Source organism: Phocoena sinus, chromosome 16, assembly GCF_008692025.1.
Source record: "Phocoena sinus isolate mPhoSin1 chromosome 16, mPhoSin1.pri, whole genome shotgun sequence".
Taxonomy (NCBI): Eukaryota; Metazoa; Chordata; class Mammalia; order Artiodactyla; family Phocoenidae; genus Phocoena; species Phocoena sinus.
The window spans coordinates 65,309,435-65,328,288 of NC_045778.1; the positions used below are offsets into that span (position 1 = coordinate 65,309,435).

At 37.1% G+C, this 18,854-nt stretch overlaps 1 protein-coding gene across 7 annotated transcripts in view; it reads left to right on the top strand.

Annotated features, from left to right (window-relative positions):
• The window catches only part of ADD3 (adducin 3), a 125,075-nt gene that overhangs the window by 54,744 nt on the left and 51,477 nt on the right, over positions 1-18,854 (top strand). The window contains exon 1 of one of the 7 annotated variants that reach the window (XM_032607539.1): positions 14,339-14,504. The exons of 5 other annotated variants lie outside the window; for them this stretch is intronic. The gene's annotated coding sequence lies outside the window, so the exon portion shown is untranslated. Of the gene's footprint in view, positions 1-14,338; positions 14,505-18,854 lie in introns of those variants that run through there. One more of the 7 variants, XM_032607535.1, reaches the window with a different exon arrangement.

Genomic DNA, 18,854 nt, shown 5'->3' on the forward strand with positions numbered 1-18,854 from the left:
AGGTCCCAAGAACATTTAGAAGTTTTCATGCTATAATTGAAGCCATTCTATTTCTTTTATAAACCAGATAATTCCTTTACAAAGAACTAAATACTTGCTCTGTATTGTAACTATTCTACCACTTTATTCTCTCTTAAAGCCTCAGAACAACCTCAGGATATTACACCTTTCATCTTACCATCCTAAAAATCTTTGATTGCCACTGGAACAATGCTAATTACCCAGAGCCCCTTCCTTCTTTGGGATTCATATTCTAATGTCTGTTACACTGATAAGTTGCTCTCAACAGTGCAAATTCATTTTTTGACATTAAACAGATAGCTTGGAAATGTTTTTCAGTATCTCATCTCAGTTGGGATGGAATGGTTCATTGATGATTCAGCAGAATGACAATCAACAAGTTCCATAGGAAAGAGGATTCCAATTTGAGCATTCTTTCCTTAATGGCAACTTTAACTTTTATGGTAAGAGTGGAAAGAGTACTGGCCTGAAGTCAGGAGATGAGTACTCTGTGTGACCTTAGGTAGCAGCCTTAGGGCCCTGAATTCTCACAGGTGAAAAGAGAGAATTGGACTAGATGACCTTAAAGGTCCCTTCAGGTGTATTTTACATTTTTGGAGCATGAGTTCTCTGCTAGAACAAAGTGCGGCTGTCTCTCTCATTATGTTAACGGCTATTTCTCCAAACACCCACTATATCATATGAAAGATGAAAAGAAGGTAAGCCAGTTGAGCTTTTTGATTTAGAAGGAGGAAGCCACAGTGTTCCAGATGGTTAGGCCCATCCAGCAGAGCCACAAACTACAGCCAAAGTAGACACAGGTAAGGCTGATGGCCTCCTGACAGTGTAGGTAGTGGACTGGCGGTAGGGGCTAATGGATTGACTTATTCAGTGACACTCACTTTTATTGGAGTAGGACATTGCAGAAAAGGATTGTCTTCTTTTTCTCTTACTGCTAGTTGGCCTTGGGGAAGTCTAAGTGAGAGAATTGACTGGAGTTAAGCCTTCCTTTGGGAACACAGAATGAGAGCATCTTCAAGAAGTATTTTTATAAGGAATGAAGCAAATTGGTGCTATACTTCACACAGAGTAAACTTCCTGTGATGCACATAGTTGCTGTAATACACAGATGAAATCCAGGTGCTTGTAGAGAAATGAGGAATATCCATTTGTATGGAGATCTACCATAGCAAATAGACTGGATTAATGAAGGATTAACTGTTTGCTTTTTTAAAATATATATATTTATTTATTTTATTGAGATATAATTGAGATATTCTATAATTGAGATATATTTTATTGAGATATAATTAAACTGTGTTTTAGGTATACAGCATAATGATTCAATATTTGTATATGCTTTTTTTGCTACAGAGAAGAGGCTTTTCTCTCTTTTAAATTGTTTTAATTTTTTCAAGTATAAGTTAAACATAACATAGAAAAATGCACAAATCATAAGATACTACAGCTTGGTGAATATACACAGAGTGAACCCTGTGTAACCTCACTTAGATCAAGAAACGGAACACCAGGAACAAACACCCTGATATGCCTTCTCAGGCGTTTCCTCCTCCCTGCAAGGTAGCTGTAATCCTGACGTACCATAGCTTAGCGTTGCTTCCTTCTGAGTTTTGTATAAATGGAATCACTGTCTACTCTTTTGTATCTGGCTTCTTTTGCTCAACATTTTTTTCCCCATGTTGTTGCATGTAACAATAGTTCATTCTCATTGTGTGTATTCCATTACATGAACATACAATAATCTACCCATTTTGTTGATGGCCATTCAGACTGCTTCCAGTTTTTAGCTATTAAAAACAATTCTGCCATGAACATTTTTGTGTTGTTTTTGGTGTTTCTATGTATGTTTTTCTGTTGAATCTGTTCCTGGGAGAGGAGTGGCTGGATTACAGGGCAGGTGTGTGTCCAGCTTTTGTAGATAATGCCAAACAATTTTCTAAAATATCTGTACTAATTGCACAAGGACTTGTAGTGTTCAGGAGTCCCAGATGCTCCACATCCTTGCCAATACTTGATATTAACAGCCTATTGTGTTTGTTTTCATTTTAACCTTATTGGTAGATAGCAGTAATCTCATTATGATTCTAATTTGTATTTCCCTGATGACTAATGATGTTGGGCACTTCTTTATGTATTTATTGGTCATTTAGATACTCTCTTTTGTGAAGTGCCTGTTCAGATCTTTTACTAATAGGCAGAATTAGGGTGTCATGTTTTATTAGTACTGGTTTTAGTGGTTTTGAAAATATTCTAGACAAAGGTAATAGCTCTCCCCTTCTGACCAATATAAGGATCTTAAAACAGTTTAAATCTTATTCTCCATTCCAATCTTATGTGATGGGGTTTTAGTTCTTGTTTTTAACCCCCTACATTTGTTGTTGGAATTGTTTTATATAACATTTTTGAAATTACTCACTTGTTTACCAGTTTCTTCCCTCACTCCTTCTTCCATCTCAGCTCTTCCTTCCAGTTTTAATTTCTTTCTGAAATTAATCCTTTGAAAGTTCCTTTAATGAGCTTATCGAACACTTTAGTGAGACAGTGTTTTATTTTACTTACTCTTGATAGTTTTGTTCGATATGCAGTTCTAGACTGACAGTTATCTTCTCTCAGCGCTTTGTAAATATTATTTCTGTCTCATGACATATATTTATTTTTTCTTTTGACATCCACTGCAAATCTAATTGTCAGTCCTTCAGATGATTTGTCTCTGGACAGCTGTGGAAAACTTCTAGGCATGATCTCCTCGAACATGACCTCTGTCCTATTTCCTCTTTAGGAATTCCAGTACGTTGGACTTCTTTATTTTCTATGTTTCTTAGCCTCTCTTTTACATATTCCGTTTCTCTGTGCTTCAGTCTGGCTAGTTTTTTCAAATCTGTATTCCAGCTTATTCTCTTTCCACTTGGGTCTAGTCTACTGTTTATTCCATTCATTACGTTTTTTTCAATTATTCAGTAGTTTTTCAAATCTATTGGTCTTTATAACAACTTGTTTCTTTCTCCTGCTTCTAATTCTATCTTTAAGGATTTTGAACATGGTAAAAATACTCATTTTACAGTCTATGTCTCAGTATTCTATTGTCTGCAGTTCTGGGCATGGGGGAGGTGTCAAATTCTATTCTGTTTCTGCTGACTTTTGTTTAATGTGGTTCGTTTACGCATGTGCTTTGTAATTCTGAATTTTGAACTTGGCAGGATTTTATCTGTGGGAATCCTTAGGTGGCCCACTTTTGAGAGCACCTTTCTCCAAATATATCTGTTTCCTTTTCGCCAGGTGTCTGGTTGGGGTGTAAGACCATTTCAGGTTATTCTCTTGGCGTGGGGTTTTGTGGCCCGTGATGGTGTGTAAATTCAAATCCCGAGTTCTTGGGAGGATAGATCTGTTGTTACAGATTCTCAGGAGAGGTTTTTCTTTTCCCACTCAGTGCTCTGGAGAAGACAGATAAGGCTTTTTGGTGGTTTTGTGTGTGTGTGTGTGTGTGTGTGTGTGTGTGTGTGTGTTTGTGTTTTAAATTCCCTCTGTTTGTGGACAGATTGTTTTTTGTTGCTGTTGTTGTTGTTTTGGTCTACCTTTTAACTGAGGGTATTACCCTTCAGGATTCTGACTTCTGAGGGGAGGGTGGTGGCAGGGCGGTCTAATAACAACTCCCTACTTTCTGGAAAGAACTCTCTTTCTGTCTACCCCTGTAAGTTGTGACTTGAAGAAAACCTGATTTCTAATTTAGCAGTTTTTTCTTCATAACACCATTTTCAGAAGACTAGGCAACTTCTACTTTTTCCCTTTGATCCAATTTACCCTGGTAAATTGATTGACTATGATTAGGAATTCTTTCATAAGTTTTAAGCTGTTTGTATTGCTTTGTGATGTAATTAAATGTCTAGTTTTTTTGAAATTATTGAAATAAAAGTATATTTCCATGAGTATTTCTTAATAGTGGTGGTATGATCTATGTAATGACTTTATATTGAGAGAGGTTTGCTCCTTTGAGCCCTATCTACAAATTTTTGTTGTTCAACCGAGTCAGAATGCTAAAGCTGCAGCTGGTAGCTCTGTTCTGACTGTACTAAAAACACTGGTCTAGGTGCACTGATGGCTTAACTGGTTTATCAGGTACATCTTTTGTGTCATGACAAAGGCAAACACTTGACTATACAGTATCCCTTTTCCGATTCCTGTAGGAAGGTATTCATTAATGCCTAGACGAATGAAGAGATGTCATTAATGGAGTAAATCATCTGCAAATAGCTTGAAATATCTCTTATGGGGGGGTTGTTTTCAGCTTTCATTTCTGAGAGTGTAGCAAATGTAATAAATAGCTGTTAAACTTTAAATTGAAGAAAGTAATTTGCTTGTGGTAGAAGGCCTATCCAAAATCCGTTCTGTAATTTGTAGCCACATGATTGAAAAATATAGTAGTAAATGTGTATTATCTTATTGCTTCCCACTTCGAGGTTTTTTTTTTTTTAACTTAACAGCAACTCCAAAGGTACTGTTTGAACCTTCTTCTTCCCCTCCCTCTCCCCTTTTTATTTAAAACATCATGTCATTTATTATATTGGACCAGCAGGAATCAGTTTAAAGGACTTGAGAGCTGTTTTAGATTAATGGCTTGGCAACTTGGAAATAGCCCACTGGAGTCACAGTCCTGCTTATCTTGGAGTAAGTTTTTAAAACTCAGCCATTGAGAATTGTTTCTGTAAGCTGCCAAATCAAAAGTTGGATTGAAGAAAAACTACACTGATCCACATCCCCCCAAATTCTCATCAGTATACTTTGCCGGCATCTTGTTGTCGGAAGGATGGTGTAGTCCACAGGATAAAAAGCTTTATCGTGACAATCAATAAATGACGTGGCCCTGGATTTACATGGACTTTATAGTGTTTTTCCTCAAAGGTCTCAATTTTTCATTTTCATATATAAGGTAGTTACTTCTCTTTTTCTTTTAATAGTTTTAAAAATGATAACCATTTATTATATCCTACCTTTTTCTATATTAGAAAAACACCCCTTTTAACTTCTCCCATTTGTAGGATTGCTCAACCTTTCAGTTAAACAAAACCAAAATTGTTCACTTGCTCAGTGTTCCACCCCCTTGAAATAAGCCGCATAGCTCCATGTGGGTGTGCCGGCCTCAGACTGTTGCGACAGTTACATGATCCTCCTTATCTCTTGGCTCCGTAGTTGTCTCTTCATCTACTGTCTTAGCTCCTCCTTTTTCCTCTTCCACCCAGTTTTTATACTGCTCCAGTCACCTCCCTTCTCAAAGGCTCAAGAGCAGTTCTCATAAGGTTTTGTTTTTCCCTTTTCTCTCAATATTTTGAGGAAGTTACTTACACACTGTCCAAAGATACATGTTTCATTGCGAAACTCCTACACTAGGATTAAACCTCTTAGTTCAAACATTTTGCAGGAGGTCTTTATTTTCTTTTTTGTCAGAGCTTAGGTATCATATATGTGAATTCATGAATATAAAGTACAGATAGTGCTTGCTTTATGTAAAATATGTGCTCTAAAAAATTGGCTGTATCCTAATATAATATATTAAATGCGGGGGAGATTACTATTTAAAAGAACCTGGCAAAGGAATCTTTAGAATAAAGAAGTCACATAATATAAGTAATCCTACTTTAATTTTTCTGTTTTAGATTTTTTTCACTCAGGCTGTCATATAGTGTGCGTTGTAAATGATCTTCATAATACTCTCCATAAAAATGGGAGATTTGTTACTTATGTGTACTTTGATATGGAAACATATCTTAAATTTTAACTTTACGGCATTTTCACATCAATAGTAACTTGATCAAAATGGGTGGTCTATTATCAGCAATTTAACATGGCATTCTTTTCACCTTTCATCAGATTAGCCAAATTTTCCAACCACGTATGTATCAGCATCTTTCTGGGCCAGCGAACTTGAGCATTTAGGTGCCTTACAAACACAATGCTTGTGATCAGTTGTGTTTTTCTTTTTTTTCCTAGCCCCTCCCATTGAATCAACCATGCTTTATGCTTGATACCATTAAGGCTTTGAGCTCATAGGGTGTGGTATATCTGTGCCAGGTTGACCAAGTCTTTGTTTACTGACCTTTGTGTTAACCTAGGGCATTCTTAAGCCTCCTTTCATGATGATACGGTGGCAGATTGCAGTTGGACTGGCTAATTATTTCTAAGTCATTGGTTAGTGCAGTGTAAGAACAAGCATTGTTCCAAGAAAGGATATAAATGGCTTTTGAGTTTCTTTTATTAGCAGGCAAATCAAAAGATTAGAGTGAAAGCAAAAGCACATGGTACAAAACTGTATGGTTTGCTAGTAGATTGTAGGGTTCCTCTAGCTTAAATTATACGAACCACTGTTAAGCTGTTAACTAGTGACAATTTTGATTTCCTTTTTGTATTAATGGATCTGTAATACTTTTATTTAAAGTAAAACCATGTGATAAAGGACAGGTTTATTAAGTATGCTGCTTTGCATACCCGTCTGCCCCCTACCCCTCATACCTACTCATCCTTTTAAGACCAGACTCCAGTGTAACTTCTCAGGAATCTTCCATATTGGCTCCTTTCTGAGTTTGTAATACATCTATAATCATACAGTGTACTATATAAATTTTTAAGAAACCGCCTCTCCCTTCTTCCTCCCCGAACCCACTAAGTTGCTAGTATTTTAGAATCAGGGATCATGTCTCATTCATGTCTTGCATTCTCCAACTGTACCACCTCCTCAGTTGTAGCACATGATAGGTGTTGAATGAGTTGTTGTTCAAAGAATAAATGAATTTAAGCAGAAAAGTAGAGAAATTAGTTGATGAATTGACTAACCAACTTAGAATTTAAAGATAATTTTTTAAAATCTAAAATCAGAGTAGATTAAAATCAGTATAGTATAGATTTGGCACAGAACAAGTTGATATTCTCCACCTTTAGTAATATTTGGGGGCAGGAAGTATGATGCAGTAAACTGAAGTGTCTCCAGATGCAAAGAGATGTGTTTATAGGCTACTTTTGGTTTTGTGTTTGTTTTTATTTTAATTAAACCTCCTATCATGCTGTCAGTTTGCCTGAGGAAATAGAAATTTGGCAAATCCACCAACCATCCATGGATACTTTCACTGAGGCATTGAGGAATGGGAGTGAAGATGGGGAGAAAATTCCTAAACCTGTCTCTTGCCCTGTCTTGGAAAGAGCTTATGATGGGATTTGGTGACTCAAAGCTGTTTTAGTTTTAGAGGATGGGATGTGGTTCTTGTCATGGATGGGCAGCACGTGCTCTAGAGCAGCAGTCCCCAATCTTTGTGGCACCAGGGGCTGGTTTCCTGGAAGACAATTTTTCCACGGACCTTGGGGTTGGGGGAGGGAGATGATTCAGGCAGTAATGCCAGAGATGGGGAGCAGCAGATGAAGCTTTGCTCACTTGCCCACCGCTCACCCGCTGCTGTGAGGCCCAGTTCCTAACAGGCCACGGATGCTAGACCCCTGCTCCAGAGCTTGATCTTGGAGAAGATTGTTAGTCCTGTAAATCCTGTGATTTGTCAGCTTGGCCTCCTGCCTATCTTATTAGCAGTCTTTGAAGCTAAGAACATGAATCTGGAAGGAAGAGAATACTTAAATGCCCCAAGATTAAAAAAAAAAATTTGGTATGTCTTTTTTTACTGGGTAAGTTATTTGAAATATGACGCATATTTTTCCAACTAAAGAGTTTTTCCCTCATATTTAGAAAAAGCAACAATTAAAAAATGGCTGCATAGTCCCGTACCCTTGGATGGTGCAGATCAAAACAAAAGTAATACTTTTAACAAGAAATTGCATGTGTCATGAATGTTTCGTATGTTGCATGGCCATATTACATTTTATTTTTGCTTGTTTTCTGTTCTGTTTTTGGACTTTTTCTCAAAGCAAAAATTATTTGTGAACGCTGGTTTTTTAATAGCACGTAAATATTTATTCTTCACTTTTTTCTGTGGCTGTTTTTTTTTTTCTTTTCATGTAGTCTTTGCCATCTTTTAAGAGGTGGTTAATGAAATGCATTGTTTTTGGAAGTATTATGCCATAGTTGAGTCAAAGTCACATTTTTTTCCACTTGGAGTTTGGCAACCTTCAGATACAATATAAGCTCACTAGTTCGGTTAATTTTTGTTTTAAATTGGGATCATGCCTAATCTTTAGACCCAATGTTTTACTGAATTTCAGCCTCAGCTCCATTAGACTTAACTCGCCAATCATTGTATGTTATGTTGAATACATTTCTTTTTAATCCAGAAAAAAAAGACCTGTTTTGAACATTAGCCAAGTCTCAGTTATCCCCAACCTTTTCTATAATATGACTTTTTTATAATTGCTTCCTCTTTAAATCCTGTATTACCTCTTTTGACAGATAACCATCTATCAAATATTAAATAGGCAAAGGACATTATTCATTTACCATCCATAATATTTTTTGAACTTGCCCTGTGCTAGGTCCTGAGGGACCCTGCCTTGCAGGTTCTCACAGCACATGTGAGAACTATATCCATGAACAGCCAATTGTGAGCCAGTGTAATGAGTGCTATGTTGGAGGTAAGCCAGAGGGCTGTGGGACTTGAGGCTTTAAACTTCAAGGTGGAGGCTTCTAGGAAGCTTTCCTTCATAAATCCATCTTTGCAAGGGAGGCAAAACCTGGGTATTCCTCAAGGAGAAACTACAGAATGTAGCCAGAGATGCCTGCAGACAAGAGTTCATTTCATCAACTTGGTGAGGCTCTCATCATCTTCTGAAGCATGAACACCATGGTCAGCATTTTTATCCATGTTGTATTATCACTTCTGAGAACAATTAGTTTGAGGGAAAAAAAACCATGCCGAGAGTAAGAGCTACTCTTTCGCACTCCTACGTGTTCTAGGGCCATCTCTGGCTTATGTTTCATGACTCCGGGCGGCGAACTGTTCTGTGAAGATAACTCCTACGTAGAAGTCACACGCCTCTTATCACCACAGCTTTGGTTTGTTTTTTGTCTACGCCTTTTTTTCTGCCATTGATTTTTGCTCCCTCTGTTGAATCTCTTGTACTATTTGGTTGCCCCTCAACTGTTTGGGTCTTCTTTAATGCAGAGCCTCCCCACGCGGTGTGTGAAGTAGGCCTAATATGAAAATGACTTGTAATGAAACATCACTACTCTGCTTTTTATCTCCATTGCCACTAGCTGTGTGACCTTATTTGCTTAACCTCCTTGAGTCTCAGTATTCTCATCTATAAAAGGAACGTAATAGTACTGCCTGATAGGGTTGTTGTGGGTGGTGCATGGGATAAGTATATAAAACACACAGCACACTGAATTATTCCAGTGGCACTTCAGCTGCTTAGTGGCAGTCACTTCTTTGAGAACACAAAAGTTTACACACAATTGGCTTTTAATCTTTTCTAAATTTCATGCCTTTTAATATGCCCTGTGATCATCTCCCTGCCCCCCATTTTTCTGGCACTTTGCTTTCCTTTTTTGGTGAGTGTTCAGACTTAGTTGTTTTGCTACTTTGACCATAACCAGGCATATCCATTCAGCAAATACTTATGGATGGTTTCAGTGTGCTAAGCTCTGTGCTAGGCTTTGGGATGCAGAGGCGCTGCCATTCAAGTAGGGGAAACACATGGAAGCAGCCAGCTGGGATGAGGAGCTCTGTAATGCTGTTATTTAAAGCATTATGGAAACACAGATGAAGGAGCTTTAAATTTGTTCTGAGTAGATTAGGAAAGCACGTTAGATTTTAACTGGACCTCATTTGGTGGATAAAAGGAAGATCAGTCCAGGAAAAGGGAGCTGTTTATACAAAGACAGATAAGGATATAAGGTACATATGGTCACTATGAAGTCAAAAGTCTGTGCTTTTCTCCCCCCACCACTCCAGTTCTGTCATAAACGCAAACAGAAAAGGAGTAGCCTTTGTTTTTTTTTTTTTAGATGTGAAAAACGGCTTGCCTCAGTGCTGTTATTTTCTTTGCATGTATATGCAAAATGAGAGCAAATGTCGGGGTAGCACAAGGACTTAGAAGCAATATGTGAAAGTGCATATTCTTGAACTGTGCTTCGTACTGTCAATTTTCCCTCCACTTCCTGTGTTTCCTTCCTTTGATCACTTAACAATATGCCTGGCACTTTACAAATGTTATCTCTTTTAATCCATAAAACTTTATGAATTAAGCTTTTCCTTGTTTTGCAGATGAGAAAACTTGAGACTCAAAGGAGTTTAAAAAAAACAAAACCAAAAAACTTGTTTAAGATGTATAGCCTGTAAATGGTTGAGCTCTTCCTCTGAACCAGCATTATCTCCAAAGTTTGTTCTCTTCACCCTAAAATGAAGTGTAGAGCTGCTGCCTAAAAGCCTTAGACTAGGCCCACCCAGTAAATTACTGAGTAGTTGGATGACTGGTACAGGCAGCCAAAGCTTTCTAAGTTTTGTTTCCTTCACCTAAGAAATTGAGTAATTGGAGCAGATGAGTCTACACTTCCTTTTAACTTTATGATTTCTTCTTTGGCTCCTTCCATCTATTTGGTTCATATCTGATCATTTTGTTCAGCCAAGTGTAAGTTATGTGATGTAGTGGAGAATGTTCTGATGCACAAGTTGCGAAGGCATGACTACTTGGAGTTGTTTAAAATCACTTTTAAAATCAAAATAGTGATTGCCTCTGGGAATGTGGGAGAAGGGGATTGCCTGGGAAGAGGCATGAGAGAACTTTTCTGGGGTGAAGGTAACGTTCTGTATTTTGACATCAGTTGGGGTTATACAAGTGTACACTTACATTTCTGTATTTCATTGTATGTACGTTTTACATAAAAGAAAAAAGCGATAAGCAAATACTGAACTCTAGGTAATGATATGTATGCTGAAGTATTTGGGGGAAGTATACTAATGCTTGTAATTTACTCTAAATGCACGAAAGGTGAGATAGATTAATGGATGGAAAGAGGAATGGGTAGTTGAAGAGATATGTGATAAAATAAGTATAGAACAGTGTTAATGATAGAATCTAGCTAGTGCATGCATGGTGCTTATTGTAAAATTCTTTCAAATTTGCTGTATATGTAAAATTTTTAAGACTAAAATAGTAAATCCATATATATTAGTATTAAATATTATCATAATAAATTGTTGAGGGAAAAAAATCACTTTAAATATGAGCTGACAATTTCGTATCTCCAGCCTCCTCTCCTGAATGGTCTTTGTTAATGCTACCCAAGGCTCTAGTTAGACTATCATGAGTTTAAGTGACCTGATTTCAACAGCTCAGAGAGACCTTTTCTTTCCTCAGCCAGCCTTGTAGGTGGGGAAGTTCCTTCCCTTAGACATTTCAAACTAGTCTGTGTCCCACAGAGCTGAAGTTTGCCAAGCAAAGCTCGTCTCTGTGGCTGTTTGAGTCACTAATAGTTATACCATATTTCTATAAGTTAGTGTCACCATCAGCCAAAGGTTAAACTTTTCTTCTCCTCCCCTTTCCTACCCCAGATATATCCTCGATCAGATGGTGTTTGTTAAGGAAAAAACCCTTTTTTTGGTTTTGTGCTTTGTTTTCAGTCTACCACTTGTTTGAGATGCCTTCTATTTCTTTAACAAATCACACTTCGTGCTTTCACAGCACTTTAGTTGGAGACAGCTTCTCATTGTGCTGGTTTGAGTTCTGGCACTTGAGAGCATCTTCATTCTGAAGATTACAGAATGTCTCTCTCATACTTGGAGCAGAGAGCTTTTCTTCTTTTCACTGGTTAAGCCCTATCCCCTAGTGGTACCCAAATTGAGTGTGCCATCCAAGTTGTGCTTGAAAATATACTGGCATTAGGAGTACATGAACTCTTGTGCAGCAAAAGGGGAGAGGGGAGGTGCTTAGAACAATGAATTCCATCATGGGATACCTAGTTTCATATTTAAAAAACCCAGTAAGATAGCTTAAATATGTTTTGAATTATTTTGTTCTAAAAATGTCATCTTTTTCTTTTCTCTAACTTTCATGACAATAATTAACCACAAGTCATTTTACATACTGAAAACACAAGTTATTTGACTCACTGTATATTTGAAAATGCAATGTAACAAAATGACATTTTACAAGACTTACGTGAAACAGACATTTTGAGATAAAATTGGAGTTGGAGTGCAGGGAGAGAAGGGGATAGAATACTTCTTGAGTTGCACATGAGTCTCTGGCACTCAGTAGAGAGTATTTTTATTTAAAACCCACAAAACTGAATGGGAGAGGAAAGGAGAAATTTGATTACTTGACTGTTACACTAGAAGATTGGATCTGTAAATTTACCTGAATCCCTGAAACGGGCAGGTATTTGTAAGTGCCAAATAATGTCTGAACTAACCAAGAAAAACTTGCTTTTCTGCATGACTGGTGAAAGCATTGGTTCCCAACAACTTTCACGTTTATAAGGATTTTGTTTTGAGGACTAACTACGCATTGGGCAAGCAGCTGTGTAGTCCAGAAAGTATTGGCTGGATTTAGTGTACTACGGGCATGTGGATTCCGAGCAATGTCACACCTTGTCTATGCCAATAAATCAGAGTGTCTATACTTGTTACTAAATCTGATGTCATTGGCAGATTTTCCTCCTTATTGGTAGGGTGATATTCAGACAGGATAATTTTTTTGTGTGTATTTTCCTCTCTCTGTGATGGAGGTGTTTTTATGGTTTCTTTTTCTTTTCTTTCTTAGCTATGAAATAATACTGGCAAGTCCCAAGAAAACTAGATCTGGATTTCATTTTGTCTCTTCAACTCTGTGTGATCTTGCGCACATTCCTGACATGTTACAAACAGCTTGTGTCTCTGAATATGCAGTATCAATTTTCAGTGGTGAAAGCCCCAAAAGGAAACAGACTGATTCTTCCATGCACAAACAGCTGGGCAGTTGTGGATGGAATTAATTGCTGATATGTATTGGCTGTGTTTTTCTTCTCTTGTCATTTCCTTTGCAGCTGTGAAAGTGAAGTTTGACTTGAAAACAGACATTTCCAGCAGTGCAAATCCAGAAAGTATCAAGACGGGACTCTTCAAATGTAATATCCAACTGCTACCTTTGAGTTGTTCAGTTTGGGGGTTAGGTGGGGAAGAGCAAGGGATAGCAGCAGGCAATTCATAATTATGTATATGGATGAAAAACATAATTATATCAGGCACTTGGACTATGAAAGGAGGATTTTGGAATGGGTTAACTTATCATGGCAAGAGTGACCTCATAATCCAACAACAGACGAAATCAGTCAGCACCTACCCGCAGGATCCTGAAAGAGGGTGTTCTAGACCATCTCTCAAAATATTGAAATATTCAATACTCCAGACTGATTTATTGTTCCAGTGTGAGGGAGTAGCAGTTGGAGAGGGTAATGTGACAACATGTATCATTAAAAATATTTTCCTAGTCTTCTCCCAAAGCTATTTCCATTATTTGTTTTAAATTCTATGTAAATGATTATATAGCTTATTTTTTACATGCTTGGGTATTCTACTGAGAAACCTATTTTTTTATTTCATGGGTTATAGGAATTCTGTTAAAAGTAACTGTTGGTGCGTCTCTGAATGTGCATACAGAAAGTAGTATTGATTAAAATCATTTTGAACAATAATCGGATGTTTAATAATAGTTTCAATAACTGAAATTTTAAACGCTATTAAAGATTTTTAGACAATACGTATACATCCTCCTGAATATCTTATTTGGAAATAAATCAGAAAAAAATTAAAAATCAAAACTTATGGAATTATTTGCAAAAGTGGGTGATTGCAAATTTTTTAAAGCATAGTACTCATATTAATGATTTTCATCAAAATAATTTCCCCTTGTGTTTATTTCAATATTAAAGCATCAGTCAAATCCCTTATTTTTGAAGGCAATTCTTGCTAATTAGTTGATAAGAAAATGCTTTTATTGTTTCTGTATTGCCAGGAGAACTAGAGCATTGGTAGAGAAGGATAACTAATGCTTGATAATGTTCAGGTCCCCTGTCTTGGCCACCTAGGCCAAAGTCAAGTTCTAGAGCAGTGCTGCTGACACCTTGAGATATGCAGAAGCTGCCGTTGCTAAACTTAGCAGTTGGCATGGTTGGACTTCCTTTACAGTAGTCCACTTCCACCTAACATTCTGTTGGCTGAGCTGCGTGACCTACCTTGCATTTTGTCTTTACTTTCCTCACGAAATAGAAATGTCTATATTTCATTCCATGGCAGGAAAGCTGAACTTTCCCCCCATTTCTCTGAAGAGGGTTTAACCCAATTAATTTTGACTCTGAGGCACTGAAAAACGTTGTGGCAGCATTAACGTGCCGTTTGCTCTCACTGAAGTCGGTCTGGGTGTGTTGTTTCCCCCAGAGTGGGCTCCACCCCTGCTCTAACCGCACTGTGTGGATATCTCACTGTTTAAAACAAAGTTCATTTTTAGGGCAGCATTGCATCAGAATTGCTACACAAAAACCAGCTTAAGATATGTGCAGCAGCTTCCATTCTTTTTAATAAGTAAGTACAAAATTGTCTATTGTAATACCGATAGCTCACAGCTTAGGGGGAAGCATAGATAAGATAGATGGTTAATTTTGTGCCAGCTGCTAGCAATGTGATATTCTTCTTGGGGAGGAGCTTGTGGCTTTATCACTCAATTAAATTTTTTCCTGTTAGTTTGCTTTTTACCCCTCTTGAACTGTTTACTGAATTGTTCTTAATTGTTTGGGGGATGACATTGACTAAGGAAAATACTGGTAGTCTCTCAAATGTGCTAATTATTTAAGATAAAAATGCTTAAAAATATTGCACTGAATTTATTGGAATCATTGATAGCATAATCTGGCAATACTGTATTTCGAGACATCGTGGCATGAACTCTGTGTGTAAGAGTGGGTTCATTGAATTAAAAAAAGGCAGCATCTAAAGAGCCTTTATTTCTGTCATAATGATGCTTTGTCCTTCTGCTGTTGGGTATTTGTCAGAGGAGTTGGGGAAGGCTGCAGCCCAGAGTTCTGCTCTGTGCCTTGTCTGTGCCTCTGTGTTCTTTCTAGAGTTTGTGACGTGAACGGTAAGTTGAACTATAGGAGATTGATTGTTATTCAGTGAGGTCCACATTCAGCAATATTTCTTTGCAAGTGGGGTCTAACCTTCTCGCATATTGGAGTTCTTTTTGTAGTTGGGTTTTAAATGCCTGTGAAGTGTTTGATTATGCACTGATCAAAGTGGGCACGTTGAGAGAGAGGTTGTGCTTTGTGATGTCTGTACTGTTGTCTTCCTCTCTTGCATGTTCATTGTGTCCCCTTATGGGGCAGACACACCCATTCAGTACAAGCAAGTTGAATCATTTGCCTTAGTTGAAATCTAAAGCTGCGGGTTGAAAACGGCAGATTTCTGTAAAGCTTGCAGGGGTGGCATTGTGTCATCCTTTCTGGACTTAAACATCCTATCATTTCCTTGCTTCAGCTTCCTCTTGGCTGAACTACTACTCTTTGGTAGTAGTAATGTGTTTAGCTATTTCCTAACATCACAAGGATATAAGAATAAAGTAAAAACCTGATATAATAGAAAAAAGCACTAGCCTGGGAATTAAGAGGCTTTTACTTTGGACACTAGTTTCTACATCTGTAAAATTAGGAATTTGGGTTAGCTCTCTAAGACCTTTTCCAGCTTAGAATACCCTAATTTTCTTGGTAAAAGACTCATGCTTATTCCAGAGATGCTAAAGGGAATGTATTAGATTTGAGAAAAAATGTTTAGATGTTAACCCAGAATCATTCTTACAAATGACATGAAAACTAAAGCTTTGCTTCAAACAAATTGTGTATATCAGAAATTTTGGAAATTTACTGTTTAATATCTGAGCAGTAGAATTAGTATATAAGTGATGTTCTCAACAAGAAAATAAATTTTCAAGCAGGAACTAGGTGAACCTCTTGCCACAGGTGTTGTGTAGACATTTATTAAACATTGCCTATTATATTCAGTGTACAATTATTAGTTGTATAGCCTTGGGTAAGTGGCTTTCAATCTTTTTTTTTTTAATATATTTTGCGTCACAACCCAATACATGTACCACATACACACCACTTAATCTCTAAAATAAATTTCTCTTAACAGTGCAAAAAACATACTGCTATATTTTCTGTTCTGGTTTATTTTTTTAAAATGTGTTTCAATCCACTGAGCTAGATGACCTCTACTGTCCCTTTGAACTCTAGGAGAATATAGTTACTCCTAGACTTTTATAGTTGCTCCAGAGCAAAGCTTGCCAACTAGTTTGCTGTTAAATACTGAAATTAGAAGATTTTCTAGATAGATTTTTATTGGGAAATTTTGTAGAAAGTCAATAGCCAATATCTAATAATACTCTATCTTATTTTTTTCTTGTAATAATTATGTAATACAGAGAAAATGGAGTGGGTTTTTTTTTTACTTAGCCCTATCATATGGCTGCCCCCAAACCCCCTCCTCTTTACTCCAGTATGCTATACAAATTTTATTTATGCACACTGTATTAGTGAAAACTAAAGTGACATGAAAAGGGTTAGGAAGTCTTTTCTAGAGAAATAAACTGTGTGTCACATAGATTAGATACAGAGTATCAAATTACCCTTGTTAGACCCCATCTTTGTCTTCCTCAGGGCTCTAGAGAAGTTCCCTTCTCTGCTTTAATGTACTTCTAAAAAGTATTAATTTTATAACTTAAAGAATGCACATGGTAAAAAGATGAAACAATATAAAGGGCATATGACAAAACGTCTCTTTCTTACCCTAATCTTTGAACGCTGTGCCCCAGTGGGGAGTTTCTTCTCTATTTTTCCAGAAAATTTCTGTGAATATGAGTGGACATCTTTTTTAAAAATCCAAATAAAATTATACTACACACACCATTATGTATCTGCCTCATTCTTTTTAATGGTTGTATGGTACTTCAGTGTATGGATGGGTATACTATAATTTTTTTAATCATTCATCTTTTGATAGGTATCTGGATTATTTCCAAGTTGTTCCCTTTCTCCCCATCAGATATACTTAGGCTATCAGCCTTCCCTCCTACCTCCATTTTGGGACAGAACCCAGAACCTAGGTGCTACTGGAAAGGGGTGATAGTGCTGTGTGGAAATGGAAAAACCCCTCACCAACTTCTCTTCCTCTGGCTAGAACACCAAAAGTAGGCCCCACTGTCCCAGCCATTCATGAGTGGGTAAGACTGCCCTAGGAGTCATTTTTCAGCAGATTAATGAAATAACATTGGGTTCAAAGTCTGGTAACTGGAGTGTGAGATTGTGAGCCTGTCACTTAACCCCCTTGATCCTCAGTTTTACCATCTATTGAGTATAAAATGAAAGATTGGAATAGATGAGTTTTAATGTCCCTTCCAGCTGTAATAGTTACATAGTATTATTTTTAATATTGACTTAAGCTATATAACCCAAATTGTATGAAGTTTCTGTTATTTAAATTAAAAACATCTTTTGTGTATATTGTGTGGTCTGTAATTTGTTTGACCTGCCATATGGCCTAAGCTATTTGAAAGTTTAAGAATGTGGAAAAAAAAAAGAGAGAGAGAGAAGTTAAATATTATACTATATTTTACATAAACTCTCCTTTTCTAAAAAATTACTTTCAAAAGTATAAAATCCATTCCAGAAGTAAAAGCAAATCTTTTTATCAAGCTTGAATACTTGAGGAGAAGATTCTGAGGTGATGTTTGTTTTTAAAATGGATCTTTGTAATTTTCAATGAATCCAGCCATTCAGAGTTAATCCTGAGGGCTTTGAAACTTGGCTTCAGTCCCCTTGTTTAAATTGTTTTCACATTCTAGCCCTCTAATCCATCTCTCTGTTTCACTGAATGCTAAAATTGATGTTGCTTGACATAGCTAAAGTTTTCTGACTTGGTGCTGAGGAAGCAGCCTTAGAGGTGAACTCTGCGCTACCATCCTGCCAGCAAAGTTATCAAGTTACACAGCAAAGTTATAAAGTAACCGAAGCAGGAATTTTTGCTGCATCACATGTAGGTTGTTTAACATTACCTGTTTCACAATTTTATTGTTATAATTCCATCAAACGACAACTATCCTGAAAGCAACATGGAATAAGAATTCGTTTGATTTATATAATTACAACAGGAAGATAAAAAGACATTTTCTTGGCCTGGAGGTAGGGGAGTCTGTGTGTTTTCATGCTGGTGACCGTAGCTTCTTAGCAGAAGGCTTGACATACCTTGAATAAGTATACTTCCCTAAAACCCGAGAGATTATTTGTTATCCAAATAATGCTAGAATTCTGTGTTAATTTTCGTATCAATTGTTTGACATAGTTCAGTTTAGCAAAATGTGTTGAGGACCTTCTAAGAGGCAAGCACTGCATTAAAGGGTGGGAGTACCTAGATGACAGAGACAGTCTCACTGGGATGTACCAAAATGACAACTGTTCTTAGTTCTTCTATTGTTGGAGTTTTCCAGTATCCACTGGTAAGTGGAACTGGGCAGAGAAAGTTCTCCAAGTTTGAGTCTGTGAAAATAGATGGAAAAAAAAAGTACATTTTCAGTATTTAAAAAGGGGTACTAATGCCTTGTTAGGGCAGTATCAGTTACTCTTCTGTGTGTGGCTCTGCTAGTGACATCAGTTTCTCACTAATCAAATTCTAAATGAAATAAACACATTTGTGATGTGTGGATTAATTGAGCCCCAATTTTTGCGTACCGTTGCAATTATTGTACCTCGTATATTATAATGGCTTAAACAATTGCTTGTATGAAACTAACCTTGAAAATGGTCACACTGTGTCTTTATGACACATCCCAATATCTTCTTTGTCATGTTACCTTATCCATTGTGGCATTTACAACTAAGGAAATTC